Source organism: Podarcis gaigeae, assembly GCF_964106915.1.
Source record: "Podarcis gaigeae genome assembly, chromosome: 5".
NCBI classification, from domain to species: domain Eukaryota; kingdom Metazoa; phylum Chordata; class Lepidosauria; order Squamata; family Lacertidae; genus Podarcis; species Podarcis gaigeae.
The window spans coordinates 62,979,970-63,000,300 of NC_139681.1; the positions used below are offsets into that span (position 1 = coordinate 62,979,970).

General features: G+C 44.2%; 1 protein-coding gene across 1 annotated transcript in view; it reads right to left on the reverse strand.

Moving 5' to 3' along the window:
- Positions 1–19,011, reverse strand: part of DGKG (diacylglycerol kinase gamma) — a 115,998-nt gene extending 96,987 nt beyond the window's left edge. The window contains 2 exon segments of the mRNA XM_083741812.1: positions 14,467–14,536; positions 18,915–19,011. The gene's annotated coding sequence lies outside the window, so the exon portion shown is untranslated.
- Positions 19,012–20,331: the final 1,320 nt, after the last annotated feature.

Below are 20,331 nucleotides of genomic sequence, written 5' to 3' on the forward strand. Positions count from 1 at the left end.
TCCCTCTGTGAGGGAGCCTTCCCAGACCCGCTGAAAGAGGCGGTCATCAAACCGCTTCTTAAAAAAACATCTTTAGACCCAGCCAATTTGGCCAACTATCGCCCAGTCTCAAATCTGCCATTCTTGGGCAAGGTGATTGAGCGGGTGGTTGCTGAACAGCTCCAAGCACGCCTGGAGGAAACGGACCATTTGGATCCCTTCCAATCGGGATTCAGGCCTCACCATGGGACTGAAACTGCCTTGGTCGCGCTGGTTGATGATCTCCGGCAGGCTAGGGACAAAGGTGAGAGCTGTTTCCTAGTTCTGCTGGATCTCTCAGCGGCCTTTGACACCATCGACCATAACATCCTTCTGGACTGTCTAGAGGGGCTGGGAGCTGGGGGCACTGTCATACAGTGGTTCCGCTCCTTCCTCCTGGGCCGTGTCCAGAAAGTGGTGGTGGGGGGTGAGTGTTCAGACCCCTGGGCTCTCACTTGTGGAGTGCCTCAGGGTTCTGTCCTCTCTCCCATGCTTTTTAATATCTATATGAAGCCGCTGGGAGAGATCATCAGGGGGTTTGGACTGGGTGTTCATCAGTATGCAGATGACACCCAGCTCTACCTCTCCTTTAAATCAGAACCAGTGAAGGCGGTGAAGGTCCTGTGTGAGTGCCTGGAGGCGGTTGGAGGTTGGATGGCAGTTAACAGATTGAGGTTGAATCCTGACAAGACAGAAGTACTGTTTTTGGGGGACAGGAGGCGGGCTGGTGTGGAGGACTCCCTGGTCCTGGATGGGGTAACTGTGCCCCTGAAGGACCAGGTGCGCAGCCTGGGAGTCATTTTGGACTCACAGCTGTCCATGGAGGCGCAGGTTAACTCTGTGTCCAGGGCAGCTGTCTACCAGCTCCACCTGGTATGCAGGCTAAGACCCTACCTCCCCGCGGACTGTCTCGCCAGAGTGGTGCATGCTCTAGCTATCTCACGCTTGGACTACTGCAACACGCTCTACGTGGGGCTACCTTTGAAGGTGACCCGGAAACTGCAATTAATCCAGAATGCGGCAGCTAGACTGGTGACTGGGAGTGGCCGCCGGGACCACATAACACCGGTTCTGAGAGATCTGCATTGGCTCCCAGTACATTTCCGAGCACGATTCAAAGTGTTGGTGCTGACCTTTAAAGCCCTAAACGGCCTCGGTCCTGTATACCTGAAGGAGCGTCTCCACCCCCATCGTTCAGCCCGGACACTGAGATCCAGCGCCGAGGGCCTTCTGGCGGTTCCCTCATTGCAAGAAGTGAGGCTACAGGGAACCAGACAGAGGGCCTTCTCAGTAGTGGCACCTGCCCTGTGGAACGCCCTCCCATCAGATGTCAAAGATATAAAGAATTACCTGACATTCAGAAGACATCTTAAGGCAGCCCTGTTCAGGGAAGTTTTTAATATGTAATGCTGTACTGTTTTTAACACTGATTGGGAGCCGCCCAGAGTGGCTGGGGAAACTCAGCCAGATGGGCGGGGTATAAATAATAAATTATTATTATTATTAATTATTATTATTATTATTATTAAGCACATTCAGAGCACCTTTCCCCCCTAAAATAATCCTGGGCATTGTAATTTGCTAAAGTTGCTGGGAACTATAACTCTGCGAGGGGAGAAACATGCAAAACCAGGGTAAGAAAGAGAACTGAATGGAGTACACTGGAAACATGACTTATTCCACATGCCTCCATAGCATGATCACCATGTTTTAATCTGTGCCTGATGTAAATTTGGTGCTTTCCTGTAAAAGTACATGATGGTTGTGAAAAAATGAGGGAATCCATGCCCCAGTCTACGTTCTCTCGGGCATTTAGAATACATGCATGAATCACTATCTGAATGACAGAGGAGGGAAGTTAAATTTAGAAGTTTAAGAATATATAATGCCATAAGAAGAGCCCCGTTGGATCTAGCCGAAAGTTCGTCTAGTCTAGCTTCCTGTTCTCACCGTAGGCAACCAGATCCCTATGGGAAGCCCACAAGCACTTCCTGGGTGAAACAGCACTCTTTCGACTTGCGATTCACAGCAACTGGTATTCAAAGGCACACTGCCTCTGACAGGGGAGGTCATCATGTTACAAATGAGAGAAAAGAAGGCTGGATTAACAGGGCTGAACAGTGGTACCTTGGTTTACGAACAGCCCTGTTAACGAACTATTCAGTTTACGTACTCCTCAAAACTGGAAGTAGTGTTTGCGAACTTTACCTCAGTCTATGAATGGAAGCCGAACGGTGGAAGGGCACTGGCGGCGGGAGGCCTCATTAGGGAAAGCGCGCCTCAGTTTAAGAACTGTTTCGGTTTAAGAATGGATTTCAGGAACGGATTAAGTTCTTAAACCCAGGTATCACTGTATTCAAAAACCACTGACCATTGTTCTAACGAAATTTATCTTGTACATTTGCACTCATAACACATATCTTTTGAAATCAGGAATCACTGCTTGAATCCTTACCTCCATTCCCACTATCATGGTTGCTGAAAACTATAATGTTTTGCTCAATTTATACAGTATTGTTCTACTCCATGTGGGTTGGTTTTATATATTGTATTATTGCAATGATTCAATATGTTTTTATAATTGTATTTTCTATTGCTGCCACATGCCCTGGGACCTTATGGCAAAGGGCAGGTAAGAGAATTTCTAAAGAAATAATTGGCTTTTGCCCATCTGCTGTATACTGTATTCATTTGGTGTATAGCAGTCTTTATTGCACTGCCTTCCGAAGGGGTGTTTGTATCAATAAATACAACCTGACTGTAACAGTTTGCTTTTTAAGGTGTTGATCTGGTTGCACTTTTTATAGAATAGCCACAGCTCAAAACTCATCACTCAGCTCCATCTGGCTACATCAGGAGAGGAGAGATGGCAAGGCCTCCCTTCACCAGCCTGGATGGGAACATTTGGCCCTTTCTCTCCCACAACTGTCTCCATCAGAAGACAACCTGCCTGGCTGCATCAGAGGCCTGGCAACAAGGCTCACATACACAAACCCCAACTTGGGGTTCAACAGAAAGGCGGCATGTAAATGTAGCATATTTAGAAATTAGTTGTCTGGATAGGCTGTGGGTGAAGTGTGTGCTGTGGAAAGGTAGGGATGCACTTCATTGGCCTTTAGTCTTCATGCCTGTTGATTTGCATGGATATATACTAGGGGCAAGATGTTCCTGTCCCTACACAGACATTTGCAACTAGAGACACAGGGGAGAGGTTTGAAACCTGATCAACTGCAGTGCACATCAAATATATTTTGAAATGGCATCCCCCTGAAACCAGGGGTAGTCAAGGTGGTGCCATTCAAACATTGTTGGGATGAAATTGGACTTTCTCAACAGCTCTTGTCAGTAGGGGCAATGACCAGGGATGAAGGGAGTCCAACAACATCTGGAGGGTACTAGGTAGGTATAAGAGAGACAAAAATATGGACAAAAGATTTTTGTGGGGGTGGATTTCAACTTGAACAACTTTTAAGAGTACCTCCAAGCACCCACGCATATAGAATTTTCAGCGATCTTATAGATTGGGTTAAGGAACCTCAAGCCCAGGGGTTGAATGTCATCTTCCTGGCCTTTTTACCTCGCTCCCAGGACTCTCCCCAGCCCATGCCCCTCCCAACCCCACTCTCACAAGACAACCCCTCACTAGCTCTGATCCACATCTTCCTTGGGTGCTTTTGCCAGACTAGAATGTGTCTGTGAACTGTGATAATGCCTCTTGGTTGACTGGATGAAGGGGTGTGTGCGTATGGGTGTGTGTGTGTGTGTGTGCGTGCGCACGCTGTGATTTCTCAATGGCCAGAATGTAGTCAAATATAAAAAGATACACAGCTCTGTTCACTTTTGCCTTTGGCCACACCAGCCAGTGGAAAAGTTCTGTTATAGATTCTGACTGACTGAACCAAAGTACAAGATTCACATCTTTATTGTAGCAAAGAGCAGTTATTAGGAAAGATCTATATGACTATGAAGACATTTACTTCCAGGAGCAAACTGTACTAAGCTGTTGGTGTGTGGGCTTTCCATGCAGTCAGCAATCCTACATAACTGGAATACCAGATCACACAAGAGCCTAAAAGCAATAGCTTGGACGAGGAGTGAGAAGTGCTGGTTGTGTCCATCTTGCCCACATCCCTACCAGAGGAGCAAGACCCAGCCCCAAGATCCCAGAACCTCTTGCTCCCTAAGTCCTGCTCATCAGTGCAGAGAACATAAGATCAGTAAGTAATAAAAAAAGCATCAAAGTGCCAGGCCTCAGACCTGAGGGCAGTACCTTAAGAATCTCCATTCCATGGGGATGGAGTATTTGGGAGTGTACTTAGGTCTGAAGTGCTGAAGGATATAAGCCATTATCTGGGACTGTTGGAGGAAGTTCCCTCTACCTAGTGATCTGTCCATGGTCCTGCAAATCTTATATCCTGCTCTCTTGTTTCTCCAGAACCCATTCTGTATTGGCTGCCTGTAAATATCTGCACAGTGGACTGTCTCTTTCACTGATCTACATTCTCACCATTGCCCCAGACCAATATTCTGTCTTCTGGGGCATCCATGGACTGTGCTGCTTCAGAACAGGACATTAGGTCTTCAGTATTAGCATGTACACATAAACTTTTCAGCAGAGATACAATTAGGAACTAAAAGCCTCAGAGAAAAATGGTATGAGCATGCAGAGGGTGCATCAGCTTCACTCGATGTGGAAACTCTTTTGTAGCTTTTGTATAAACAGTGGTACCTTGGTTCTTGAACGGCTTAGCTGTCAAACAAATCGGAACCCAAACGCTGCAAACCCAGAAGAAAGTGTTCCGGTTTGCGAATGTTTTTCCAAAGCTGAACATCCGACGTGGCTTCTGCTTGACTGCAGGAAGTTCCTACAGCCAATCGGAAGCTGCTCCTTGGTTTTCAAATGGTTTCAGGAGTCGAACAGACTTCCGGAACAGATTAAGTTTGAGAACCAAGGTACCACTGTACTTATAATCATCACAGTAGAAGAGGCTGCTGGATAAAGCCAACGGCCCATCTAGTCCAGCAAACTGTTCTCACAATAACCAACTAAACACGCAGGAGCATTATTAAAACCTAAGGGGGGGAAACAGGAATGCAAACCCTCCAATACATCTCTCAAATCTACACACACACACACACACACACACACACACACACACACCATACATTTCCAATACCATGTAAGTGTTGAAAGCTGCAACACATGCAGAAACCACCCACCACTTCTCCCAATCCCCCTTTCACAAAAATGCAAACGATTAAGTAAAAATTTGATATTACAGAAATATAGCTACACTTTGCTCACCATTGCTCTCTCTTAACAATTTTTTTAAAAAAAACAAAAAACCCTAGCCACTCAAACTAACAACCACTCCCTTCTCCTGGCTAGCTACCAATAATGTGCTTTGAGGTGTGGCCTTCAAGGAAACAATTCCAAGCATGCTTGGACTGCTTTTCAATGCAGCCCTATTATATCTATACTGAGGAATACAATGGAACAGAATTGGAAGAAGGGGGAACCTTCACTACTCTGGCTGGAAAACTGGCAGCCCCAGCACTCCATTTTTACATGGTTTTTTCTGCCCAGGGACACATGGGAGTAACTTCTTTGCCATAGATATATTAATGGATTAGGATTGGCTGAGTGCTGTAGAGACTTGACTGGCCAGAGGACAGTGGATTGACAAAAATGTTTGCAGAACATCTCTGCATTCAAATAGAGGCATAATATGTGTGGGAGAGGAAGAGTGTGTGACTTTTGAGATTTAGGGGGGAATTAAAAAAACCTGCTTGACATTCTCCTTGCAAAGTCTGTGCTCCATTAGAGCAAAGAGGGCACTGGCCCATTGAACTCAATCTACCCTCCTTCAGTCAATGTTTATCTGCCTGCCTTCTTTCTAACAAGCAATCTAGTGGGTGACACTGCTTACCAGCTTCCTCCTCTTGTAGAATTCAGCACGGAGGAGGATGGGCACAAACCAAGAATTAGTTAGTTCTGCCTCTGGCTCCACCCACATTTGGTCTGTGAGTAATGCTTTGGCATCAGCTTCTCTAAGAGATCACTGCTTCTGTATGTAGAATCCACCCCCACCCCCCAAATTCTGATGTGAGATGGGTGGCTAGTGGGGGCAGAGCTTCTCTGCGATGGGGCCTGTAATTTGGAATGTCCTCTCCAGGCCTATTAGTCAGACCTCTACATGTTTTATCTTTCAGGCACCAGTGTGATTTGTCCAAGCTTTGGGAGGGCTTGTTTCATGAGTTTTTAGCTATAACCAATTGGGGCTGGAATCACAGAACCATAGAATTGTAGAGTAACAAAAGTGATTGAGGTCCTTCCTCAATCTAGGCAACCGTGTGTGCTTGTTTTTGTGTGCGTGTGTATGAAAGTACCATGGTTTCCTGGATGTGATGCTTTTAGAATAAAAGTGTTCCCACTTACATTTCCCAACGGGCTTCTCCATTTTCACATCATATTCCTTGCAAAAAGTAGACATGAAATGAGAGGAAGTGCTAGAGGGGAGGATACTCATGCTCTTCTCCACTGGCATCTTAAAAAGAAATCACACACCCCACCCAATCTTCTCCCCCTGTTCCTGATGCCTGCAATAGAGTTTCCTCACCTTGATAGACTCTTCTCCATTTTTAAAGCTGTGCTGCTGCTACTCTCAGCGAGTTCAGCAACTTCCCCTCCTTTCAGTTGCTGCCTCCTCTGGCTTGCCAACCCACTCCTTTCCCCCAGCTGCAAATCTCCTAGTGCCAGAGTGGGCAGGGGACAAGAGGCTGCTGCTGTTGAGAGAACAATTGCCGGCAGCATTTCTTGCGGCTGAGATGGGAATCCCACTCAGCAACAGCCAGGGATCCAGGGAGCAAAGCTCCAGAGAGAGTAGGAAATGGATTGTGGCTCCGACTTCTGGGGGAGAAAGGGCACCTTTGATCTCCAGCCTGCTAAAATATTTGCAGTGCTTTCCCTCCCTCAGCAATTTCTCAAAGAGAAATCCTGAAGCGGTTACGTTATATAATCATCCTCCCCTCACCCGCAAACAGAGCACTTGGAGGGCGTTTGGACTCTCTGCCTGTTGAGCCCTTGAAAGTCACTCTTGCTATCTAATCTGCACATGCTGTGGGCGTTGGAGCAGTTGCACCATGACAAAGCTGCATCACACACACACCCCCCACTGTCAGCCGACAGTGATCTTGCTAGACACCCTGAGAGCACTGCTGGAAGGCGCAGTAAAAAAAATAAAAATGGTACAAACTAACTGCATGCACACAGAGACACACAGATAAGCCGCAAATAGCAGGCAGGTGACCCCCGTCAACTACAGGGCATCCGATTTCTGAGAGAATGTTCAATAAGATATCAAGGGGAAATGCCAAAATACTTCCTACTTCGACAGGCCGATAGTGATCTGTGGTCAGCTGCTGTTGCTGAACATGCCTGGTTCGTTGGTCTGCTTTTAAAAAAACATTGTTTTAACCTGCAGAAATAAGCATCTTGGCCTAAAGTGAGGTTCTTTAAGAAACGGGAGCAAACGACCTTCTGCCATGTTCAGTTTGTGCAATAAAAGCAAACTCCACACTTCTGCTGTTGGGGCACATCTGGGACAGTCATCTTTTAGGGATCAGAAGCAGCACAGATGTTCCAAATATAAAATGCACAACCCACAGGTACAGTCTCATGACTCTCTTTATATTCTCACAATGCACAGCAGCAAGGTTTGAGCAGACCTCAAAAAGGGGAGGGGGTAAGCACAGAAAATATTTTCATGCTTTTTCAAAAGTGTGCAATAGTTTCCTCTTCTGCACAACAAACCTAGTAATCAGTCTCAGGTTCTTCCTCTTTCTTCCAAGCCTGCCTTAAACTATTTATGTTTGCTTTTTAATTTTTTTTTACCAGGTAGCTTGCAGCTAGTATAGACTGGGACTTATTATCAGTGTATGGAATGAAGAAGTTCTTATGTTTATACCCAATCGTTTTGCACCCTGGTAGTAAAGAAACTTTCTCAGCTTACATAAAAGAGAATAAAAAAAGCAAGAACAGCCTTGAACTGCAAGCAATAGGGTGGAAGACAAAAGGAAGTACTTCCTTAAACACTGCACATCAGGGGACCATAAATTTTTTTGGTTGGCAGATCAGATTGTTTTCTCCCCAAATCTGCCAGGTGAGTGGGCCTGCTCAGTCACTTTTGTTCATGAAGATTTTGTGTGTGTTGTGAGCCTTCACGAGGAGCACCCAGGATTGGGGGAACAGAGCCTTTTTCTCAGAGTTGTGGCCGGAGGAGCAGCACACTTGAGTTTTCCATCTTGTTTCTGCAGAAGTGAATCAGTGACAGAGGGCACTGATATAGCAGCTGGGCATTTTGGGAGGGGGAGACATCAGGTGAAACAAGCTATGGTTTATTTGGGAACTGTAATGGTTCTAGGGGGTTGCTCGTGCGTAAGTCATCGCCACACCTGGCTGAGTCACCTGGGTGAACCCTTTCTGTCCGGACAGCCACCCATCCGTGGCTGTCTCAATCGCTGGCAGAATCCGTCAGTGGGCGTTTCTTGAACTTCTTCCAGCAAAGAAGTTCTTTGACGCCAAGTCTCCGCCTACTCTCCCTGCGCGGAAGTCTTCTGCGCAGGGAGGGTGTGGGCAGTGGAGGACCTGTGCTCTCCCTGCTGGCCTCCGGCGAGGAGTCATGGAGCCTCCTCACCGATTCCCCCATCTGCCCCCCTTCTCCACTGGTGCTACGCTGATTTCCTTCCCCCGCAGATGGGCTGCCTCTCTCCCTCCTGGGACGCTCTCTGGCATCCCTCTGGAGCCCTCCCTCCTCCTCTGGCTCCGATGGCAGTTCCCTGACAGGCACCTGCAAGAACGATCCTTACTCATTGGACCAACTGTGGTTTGATCAAACCCTGGCTCAGCATTACACCCAAACAAGGCCTTGTAGCTCTCTTGTGCTGCTTCTGGTAGCTTAGCTTGGTGGAGCTGGTTGGGGTTTTTTTATTAGTATTCCTTCTGCCCAGAGCACTTATGATCACAGGCTCTTCTCTTAGTGTTTTGCTGATGGCTGGCTGAGCCACAAAGCATAATGTTTTTGACATAGACCAGAAACAGAAGCTCTGGTGCTCAAGACCATAGACTACTAGAAAGCATTTCCTCTTGATAAGCCGACTCTTTGCTGCCAGCATTCTTCTCAGGCACCCGTGACGTAACATGGAAGGCAGCCTTTCTGGGTACAGCAGATGAGCAGGCAACCAGTGGGAAATCCCCTGAGGCTAGGCTATTTTGGAAATGTTTTGATTATAGATTCAGTTTCTCAGCCTGGTCACGATTATGCAGGATGGCAGCATGTACATAGCAGGGATTTCCCTCACCAAGAGAAAGGGTTGTGGGATCCCAGCAGGAAGCAAGCAGCTCCCTGCCTGCTCTAGTTCCTTTCAAATAACAAGAGTGTTGCAATGGCCCCGGCTGTGGAGGAGGGAATCAAGGCAACTCTGTGGAGGAGTTCATGCAACTCTGCTTTAAGTCTTTCGGCCCAGTCAGCCATAATGCACATCAGCTGAATTTTGCATGATGCTCCAAAATCCTTTTCCGGTACCAGTAATTTGATCTCCTGTCTACACGAGAGGTGGAGGGGGTAACCTTGCTGTGTTGGAATTCATTTTCCATTTCAGCAAGAAGGCAGTCTGCAGTCTCCAAAGGTTTAAAACAGGAGTTACATTCCTTTCTGGGAAATCTTTCTTTGATAGGGGAGGGACAGGACAGACCTACCAGTGGTAGGTGGGGCCAGGTGCAAAAGTGGGTGGAGAAACAAATGTAAACACTACCTTTGTCCAGTAGCCCAGTTTATACACCCCCATTCTCTGTATCCTCCATCTAGAGAAGAATAATTATTAAAGGGCACATTCCAGACAGGCAAAAACACTTGGGGGAGGGGGCAAGCAGGGCCAGTGAAGGGTATGGCTGAGGGGGTGCCCTGAGGGCCAAATAGAGAGGCATGGAGGGCTGCATTCAGCCGCTGGGTTCTATGTTTCCTTGATAAAAGAAATAAAGGTAAAGGAAAGGACTCCTGGACAGTTAAGTCCAGTCAAAGGTGGGTATGGGGTGAGGCACTCATCTCGCTTCAGGCCGGGGGAGCCAGCGTTTGTCCACAGACAGTTTTCCGGGTCATGTGGCCAGCATGACTAAACCACTTCTGGCGCAACAGGACACCGTGACAAGTGCCAGAGCGCACAGAAATGCTGCTTACCTTCCTGCCACAGTGGTACCTATTTATCTACTTGCACTAGTGTGCTTTCAAATTGCTAGGTTGGCAGAAATAAAACTGAATAAGGTTAAGCAAGAAACAGATGAACTCTGACATCCTTTGATGATTCTGTCTTCCCCTGTCAATATCACCTACTGAAAATCTTTTCTATTACCTATCAGTTCTACACCTAAGGTGATCTGCTGCAACTTAAGGTGCTGTATCTGTGGCATTATTCCTCCTTTGCAGGAGATATTGTAAACTGCCTTGTGGTCTTTGGATTAAGGTTGGTATATAAATTTAATAAACTAACCAACAAATGTTGGGATTAAAAAACCATTGAACTGATAAACTCTCTTTCCCTGGTGCCCTACTTTCTACTCACCATTTGGAAGTGTCTATCCTGGTACAACTCCTGCACAAACATCAAGAGTCTCTCACAGAGACCTTTCAGAGGAGGAATTATGCTGGTTTTACCACAGCAGACTTAACACAGAGTTTTGTGGTATTTTGGTTTGTTTCCATCACCAATGCCAACCTGTCCCTGAGCAACCACCACAGCAAACTCCATTGTGTTCACCACCTCCCAGACATGATTGCAATTCATTTTGTCCCTGCTAATCCAGTGCCTCTGGCTAGCAAAATAGCTCACCTCCTCTTTTGACTTCGCTGGGCACTCAATCACGTTATCACAGATGAACGCACACGGTCCCTATTATGGTTCTGGCAAGCCTGTTGACACTGTTACAAATCAAGGGCCGACTCTCTTCCATCTATCGTCTCTGCATAAATGAGCAGACAGAACAGATGATCCAAATACTGGTACAACACCTCTGCAGTTGGTATAGGAAATGAGTTGCCAGCAGAAATGGCCAAGATCAGGGCCCAGGAGCACATTTGCAAACTATAGACACTATTGCAGACATCACAACCAAGCACACACCAAAATCTATTATACTGGCTACAATAGACTCTTTCTTTAAAGACTAATTTCATGCCAGGGGTGGGGGAAGAAGACCCTATGGGTGCCAGTGAAAGTATTGGTTGGTGCAAATGCACTCATGCTGGTCCACAGTAACATCTGCCATGCTTCCATCAAACACAATTGTTCCTACCCTAACGTTCTTGTTCTTTCCTATCTACACTTTGCAGAAGCTGCACTAAGTCCCTGCAGACTCAAACTACCTCTACACTAAAATAGTTCTGGAATGAGCTCCACTATCAGCTAGATATCCCCAAGATAACTACAAGAATCACTCCAGGGGAGGAAGGGTTGGCTGTACTAGGTCCACCTAAAGACTCAATGAGCCCAGAGAGCCATCATATTGCCCCATGCTCTGTTGATGAATGGAGTGAGCGGAGCTGCTACATGATAGCTAAGCTCCTCAAGATCCATTCCTGCTGCACTCCACTCTCACGTCTCCCTGCTGAAATGGAGAATCCCTTTGCCAGGGCCCCCAATCTCCTCCATCACATCACACACGGAAGGAAGGAAGGAAGGAAGGAAGGAAGGAAGGAAGGAAGGAAAGAAAGAAAGAAAGAAAGAAAGAAAGAAAGAAAGAAAGAAAGAAAGAAAGAAAGAAAAATTCACAGATCCTGGATTCTCCACTGACACAAAAGAACAATCTTGATGGCAGGTGTGTGGACTGTGCACAGTAAATGAGAAGCAAAGGCATCTATATTCTCAAAGTATAGCTCTAGTATTCTCTCAGTGCCAGGGAAAAGGAGCTGATGAGCAGCTCTCAAAGAAATCTACAGCTTTCCCAGGGCTTCCAAGATAAACCTTTTGTTCTCCAGAGGGACACAAATTTGGAAGAGCTAAGGCTGGAGACTTTGGTGTTTAGGACCCCACTTACACCTGGCATTCTCTTTGCTGGCCGTATCAAAGTGAAGAGGGCCTCCTGCAGCCCTGCTCTTTGCACACAGAGACAAACCAGGTCCCTTTCAAAAATTGTGTCTGTAGCTGCCTCAAGAACAGTCAGTGTTCAGGCTCTGACGTAAGAGAGGAAGGTGTGAAGCTGGATTCTGGGCTTCCCCTCTTAACTAAATTTAGGATTGCCCAATCAATTCCTGCATGAAATATCCCAGGCAATTGCAGGATAATTTTATTTGAAAGCATTTTGTGCATACTGATGTCAATACCACCAGCGCTCAGAGGAGAAAGCATACATTTAAACAGCAGCTTCTCCTTCCGATTTCTGCCATTCCTTCATATTACTTTTTACCACCTGGAATGACACAGCTCCCAGCCCCCACACCTTCAGAACCATTAGTATATCATTAAATCAAAGGGAGGGTTATTAAACATAGATCTATCCTTTTGGAACCATCCACCCCAATGAGAATCAAATGCCAGCACACAATATGCATTCTGGAAAAGTAAAGGCAAAGAGTTTGATATTTTTTTAAAAAAACAGTTCTTTGTATTTATGTAAGGCCCTCCAGACAGATTGTGTGGGGTTATGGGGTTTTTTTTTGCAATTGTATTCTGCAACATGTTCAGCAAATAAAAGCAAAATTCAGTGCAAAGAAGGAGCACCATGAATTACTGCTGCTGGATCAAGGGGGATACAAATACTAGGATACGTACACTCACTTCATCTTCCTGCCATGGAGATCCTTGTCCATTTCTCTTTTTTTGAGACTAGATAAACCCTCGGTTTCTTTCACTCAGCCCATGTGCTTACAGGGTCATCTGCACAAAGCCTGCTACAGATTAGTATAAATGGATTAAGTAGCGGATTGAATTAGATTCCAGCCCCACCTTGACTTGCAAATGCTGAAGAACTAAATTCATCTAACTTGCTTCAGCTGTTCACACAGCTGCTTCTAAAATGACCAAGCTACATGTTACAACTGGCTGGCTGTATCTTGTTGGGGGGGGGGGTTGTTTCTTTGTTTTTAAATCAAAACCAGCCTCTAGAATGGTGGGAAGGGTAAAAAAACCCTGTGCAAGACTTTTGCTTCCTGACATTTTTTGACTGCGGGGAGGAAAGATACAGGTCCTGCTATCTTTCTTGTATGACACATTGTAAATCTTTGATTTAGTCTGAAGTGCAAGAAAACTGCCTTTGATGGAGGAAAAAATCCACCAGGTTCATTAGACTGCCAGCTATTCCTAAATGTATTCCTTTTCCTATGAAGGAAGATGGTAGCGACTGTAGCTGTTTTCTTAGACCTTAATCTCTACAATGAGGCAAGGAGTTGTTGTCATTTCTAATTAACAGTGCAACAATGGAGCATTCCCCTTGATTTTCCATCTGCTCCTAGCACAACAGTCCTTCACACTGTGATTGATAATACACAGTGAATTGGGAAGCTAATATGGACAAATTAGAAAGAGAATGTGCTGCTCCATATGCTGGAATAACAAGATCCCACCCCCCACAATTTTTCCTATCATGCTGCTTTTGACTGGGAATTGTCTTAGTTACATTCTGGTGGTGTTAGAGTAGCTTCACCCTGAACCAGTTATCTTTCTAAACAGGATACTCTTGCATAAACCAGAGCCAGTCTCACATAGTGGTTAGAGTTTTGAAATCAGGCTACATGCACGCTAACCTGTAGTAGTTTTCCTCCATGATTGTTCATGCTCATCGCCTGCTTTTAAGCTAGATTGATTCTAGATCCTGACATTCACAAGGGCGGGTGGTTACATGATACATACTTGAAAACCTTCCTCTTGTTTAGGTTATCCACACCTTTTCCTTCCTGCGCATGCTCCTGAAGTAGAAAGGAGGTAACGATTGCATTCTTGGTATACACCCACCCACAATGTCACTGGGCAGGTGTGGATACATCTGGTATTGAAAACATCTGTTTTCAAAAGGACACACTGTGAGATAATGCAGACTCTTTTTGCAGTGAGCTATTCTCTTTGGAATGAAACCAGTTTCTTGGGAAGCACTTTGCAAATAATCTGTGGTGTGGTGTACATGGAACATAGGTAAAGGTAAAGGGACCCCTGACCATTAGGTCCAGTCGCAGACGACTCTGGGGTTGCGGTGCTCATCTCGCTTTATTGGCCGAGGGAGCCGGCGTACAGCTTCCGGGTCATGTGGCCAGTATGACTAAGCTGCTTCTGGAGAACCAGAGCAGCGCACGGAAATACCGTTTACCTTCCCACCAGAATGGTGATCTCTGATATATCTAACCCAGGAAAAAGGGTAGTTGTTACAGCAGCAAGTTTTAAAAGGCAAAATAAAAATCTACATACCCAGTCGCAGGATCTGTGTGCTAATAACAGAATCAGAAAGGTCCAGCTTGACTTTGATCCCACGGTGAGACTGGAAATTGAACAACAATACAAAGAGAAATTTAATTAAAAATATGGCTCTTTAAAAATATGGCTCTTTGCCCCTCCACTGGCTCAACAAAAACTCTGCTCCACACCTTTGCTTTGACTACCGCAGCCTGCTCTTATCTTGGCCCACTCACCTCTGTCAAAACAGAACTTAGAAGTCCAAATCACTCGTGTCCTCATGTTGCTTTGATCACATCAGATCTCTCCTTAAATACCCACATTGGCTTCCAATCCAAAGCACAAATTATTTGTCTTTACTGTGAAAGCCCCTCTGCTCTTATATCCCAACTCAGTAATATTCACCATGGCTACAAATTAGTTCTGACTACCCTGAATATTGACATGATGTAACATGGTTGTGACTTTCAATGTGCAATGAGAGTGATGTCTTTGGCCTACAGCATGCAAGCCTTCATCCTTCTGCGTAAGTCTCTTTCCAGGGAATAAAGGAGCAGTGGTCCCCCATCACTGGTCCTGCCCGCCAAGGCTGTACAACTCCAAAGTCCATTCCCCTAACATCAACAAACTGAGAATAGCTAACTAAGAAGAGCATAGACCTTTTCTCAGGTGCAGACCTCTACAACCAGAGGTTTCCCCTTCTCTGACATCCATGCGCAACTCTTAGATATGGGGGCAGCAGGGAGTCAAAGCCAGGGAGCAGGTGGCCCCACTTTTCCTGTAATCATATGAATCCCCTTCATGAGATTAATGAATGAAGGGGCCTGTAATCTCTCTTTCTTCCTATCAGAAAACTGCTATGTCTAACAAAATTGGGAAAACTGCAAAAACAAATAAAATGGGATCTACCAGCTGCTCAGTACTGTTACACGTTCTTTATACTAATTGTAGGATAGGAATCTGTGACAAAGTCTTGTAGGTACATTTGGTACAAGATCAGGAATGTTCGGGGGTGGGGGGAGAAGTGTATTTGCAATCTCACCAAATATTGAAGGGACATTATGTAGTTCCATGTCAACATCCATGCTATCAAATATTATTACACTGTTTTCTCAAAAAGTATCTGGGCAGAAGAAAATCAAAAAGGGACAATTGGATCGCATTTGCCAGAGTAGCACATGGCACTACCACAGAATTGTGCAATGCCTTCCACATTCTCTGAATTCATTCTTTCTATTAGGTCTATGAAAAATGTTGCAAGCATTTTATTATTACTATTATTTGCATATGAAATCTCAAAATTCAAGAGAGAAATAATAGAAAGTAATTATAAATTATCATCAAAAATGTATAATATATTGTTGGAATGGGAGACAAAGGATGAAGAGGTCAAATGTGTAAGGATAAAATGAGCAAAAGATGTGGGACATAATATATAGATGGCATACTGGGAAAGATTATGGAGAAATGATATAAAATTCATGGCATGTACGGCACTTAAGGAGAACTATATGAAAATGATGTATAGATGGTATTTAACACCGGTTAAACTATCAAAAATGTACAAAAGATAATAAGTGTTGGAAATGTAAAGAGGCAGAAGGTACATTTTACCATATGTGGTAGCAATGTAAGGTTATAAAAAGGTTTGGGAAATGATCTATAACAAATTGAAAAAAATGTTAAAAATAACCTTTGTTAAAAAACCAGAAGCTTTCTTAATAGGTATAATTGGAACAGATATACTGAAAGAATATAAAAGTTTATGTATGCAACAACAGCCGCACAGACACTGATAGCCCAACGCTGGAAAGAAGAACAAGTCCCAACTAAAGAAGATTGGCAACGTAAACTAATGGAAAATGCTGAAATGGCTAAATTAACTGGAAGGCTAAGAAATGAAGAGGACAACAAACATAAAAAAGCATGGGAAATGTTTATTGCATATTTACAAACGCACTGTAAAGACGTTACTACAATAGCAGGGTTTTAAAAAAACCACTTGTAATATTAATGACAAGGTTTGAAATTGGAAATATTTAAAGATAAGAAAATTATAGACATGTACAATATAAGAAAACACAAAAGAACCAGGGGAGGAAATGGAGGGAAGTCAAGGGATCGGAGGAATGCCAAAATATGGATTTGATATATGAAAATGTTTTATTTTCTATTTTTTTAAATTTTAATTGTATTTGTTTATTAAGGTATGTGAAGATAATGTTTGATTGGGGGGGATTAAAGGGAGGGGGGGAGAAGAAAAAGGTTGCAAGCAGTTTGTTACTACAGAGCCAAACAATATATTTGCAGAATCTATTTCTTTTGCTTTAATTATTGGATGTTTCCAGCTTATACTTTTGATGGAAGAGGAAATTTCTTGGATAGCAGAACCAATGAAAAAGTCCATTGGTACAATTTCACTTTTCATCCTCTGAAGGCATCTGCTCATCACAACTCTCCCATCTGCATCCATCAGGATTCATACCTGTCATCTTCTCATACCTTCTCACTCAAGATCTGCCTTCCCCTAACCTGGAGCTCTCCAGATATTTTGGGCTATGTCTCCCAGGGCCATGTTGTCTGGTGTTGATGGGAGTTTTACTCCTAAACATCCGGAGGGCACCAAGTTGGGGAAGGCAACCTGCAGAATATCACTCATTAATCCACTTTGGGGGATGGAATTTGTTGCGGCTTTGCTCAAGAGCTCGATCACATTCTGTTAAAAGGAATATCTATATCTTCTTGATATTGGAATGTCTACCGCTCTCAGACTTGGAGTTATTTGCAGTATTCCAAATATGAGAGTGTCAGGTTTGCTGTTCTCAGCCAATATGAAGAAAAATGGCATGGTAAAATGGATAGCTGATAGATAGAAATCCCAGCCAGGCTCACACACTGCTCTGTGTAGGAGGATGTAATAGCAAGATCTCTCAGTTCTTCCCCTGCAAATTATTTGTATTCTATTATCACACCCTTGGATATATTTGAAATGTACCAGGAAAGGAAAAACACATAATTTATCGAATTCACTGTTGTAGGATATGTTGATGGCCAATAGATTAGGTGGCTTTTAAAAAAAGAGTTACTGTATACAAATTCCTGGATGAGATGGTCTATTCATAATCAGGGTTAGCTCCAGGTTTGTGGGGGTCATTGGGAACAGGATATCCATGGGCCCCTTGTCGCCCCCCCCCCCCGTTCCACCTTCAAATCACAGCTCTCCCTCTTGAGCACACAGGTTTAAACTAAAACAGATATTGACCAACACGGCAATCCTTTATCATCAAAGGAAAGCACAAATGTTAGCATTTCACTAGTGGCCTTTTTAATTATTATTATTTTTACCCAATAATATAACTTAGAGATAAATTATGCAAACTTACCTGGGAGTAAGTCCCTGTGAACTCATTGGGGCTTACTTCTGAGTAGACATTTACGTACATGGGATTTTATTGTCAGGGGCAGTTAGTACGAAAGAGACATATGATTTGGAGGTACAAAAATGAATATATCTTATAAAAAGTAAACAACCTGAATAAATGTTATACCCTTTCCTGCAATTAGAAATGTAGTCTCATTGATGCACTTCAAATAAGGATAAAATATGTTTGTCTGACAGTGCATTCCTGTTAAGAGGCAAAACTTAATCTCAAATCTCATACACATCCCCATTTGACTCAATGAGGCTTACTTCTGAGCAGATGTATATAGAATTGCATTCTACATTTTTAAGTATTTCAGAGACTGCACTTCTAAACATTAAGGTTATACTACTAACAACTAACATGTTTATTGTGGGCATTTTGCATTTAAAGGTGAACCTACCTAATCTGCATTTTCTGAAACAATACAAGAACAATACAAGAACCAAACTACAGCCGCTATTCAAAATTCACACATTTTCATGAGAGTATTTTTTTTTTTAAAAAATATGCAAACTTATATAGAAATGTGGAGAACTGATCTTAACATTGGAAACATAAGAAACTGAGAAAAACCGAACCTGGCAGATTGGCCCATCCTGACTTAGGCCACATTAGTTGTCAAACTCTAACCTGTGGCAGGAGTACCTGGGGCCCTCCAGATTTTGCCGGACTACAAGCCCCATGTTCCCTGACCATTGACCATTCTGGATGGGGATGATGAAAGTCCAACAATATCTGGACAGCCAGCAGATCTCCATCGCCTGTTCTAGACCATTAGATTCTGGGACTGAGGGAAGCAGGTTGCCTGGCTGGCTGGCTAAGGATGCCGGGGAGGAGTGGTTAACACAGACTAAAGGGAGGTTCTAGAGCAGGAAAGTGAGAACTAGAGGGGCCATAGGCACATGTTCAAAGTTGCCCAGAGCAGCAAGGATCAAGCAGGAAGCTCTAAGGCCACATGGCAGATTAAGATGGGCCATTGGTCTCATCTGACTAGAGCCCACGCAGCATTGGCTGGCAGGTTGGGGCAGCGTCGTTTACCTGGTTTTCCACTGCAGTGATCACTGCCATAAACCAAGAGGAAGAGAAGGAGTGTCATAGTGCTGGGTAGGCTGGTGTGGTGCTGGTGCAGTGACGAAGCCAATTTGACTCTCAATAACACTGCGCCTGCATAACACCAACCTCCCCACTCTTATGCCCCACCTCCCTGGCAGCAACCGCTGGGTTGGGAAGGCAGAGGAGCAACAACGCCCCCCCCCCCCCCGCCAGCTCCTTCTGGGTTCAAGCATCATTGATCTTGGCCCAGTAAAAAAAAGAGCATCACATCAATCCCATCTCAATCTCATGAGTCATGAAAGAAAAGTTTCTATTTTAATCCTGAAATCACATTTTCTACATTTCTGAAATTACACTACAGCCACAGTGGGAGTTTATGCTATGCCCCCAAATACCCCTCCTCTATTTTTAACATAACTTCCAGCCTGAGGTAAGAGGCTTATAAAGCTTGCTATTCTGTCATTTTTTTTGGGGGGGGGGGTTGGCACTAATAAAGGGACTGTGCTTTTACTGTTTTAATTCCCCCTTCCTCCATCCTAAGGGACCGATGCAGCTGCAAACATTTTATAAACAGACCAATTCAGGAAGAAAGCTTTGTTTTTCTGGTCTTTTCCTTTGCGAAATCATGAATTATCTTCCAAAGTTAATTTTTCACACTGCGTGGAGATAATAGCCAGATGGCTTAGCTGTTCTCATCTCATAGAAGAATGTCTGCGGTTGGTCTGAAATCAGGTAGCTGTAGACCCAGTGACTGAAAAGCCACCAACATAAGCCAGCGGGAAGCAAGTCCAAATCTTTGCTTAGCTATGAATGCTCCATATGTCAAGGAGAGCACCTCAGAGTCAGTTCTTCACTCGTAACGTGGGGATGACCTGCACCTTAAAGGCTGTTATGGGAGTGAATGTGATAGTGACTTTGAAAGTACACTTGTACAACAGAAAATGCTATGCAAATTATAATAATGGCCAAGGCTTCATTCAGTTGATGCCCTCATAGGAATAAGGCTGCTCAATTTCTTTCTCATAAAATGCAAATGGAAGGGAACCCAAACACTTTAAGCATCTGAGGAGATACCAGCAAAGAATCAGTGGGTGCTGCTCAAATGGCCCCAGAAAGACAATTCAGAGTTAAGCATTTTTAAATCCAATTGATTTCCCTGAGAGAGTTAAAGATGTGTGCTTTAACATTTTCCACTAAAATCAATGGACCGTAAACGTGCTTAACATTAACTGGACTAAGTCCCATTAATTTCAGTGGAAATATTGAACTACATGCCTAACTTTCTCATGGAAAGCAATAGGGTTAAAATTTGGCAAAAAAAGAGCTTTTATTTGCCTGCTAAGTTGAGGCCAATTAGGATACCTACTTCACATGCTGAAGATTTTAGCAAACATTGGAAATA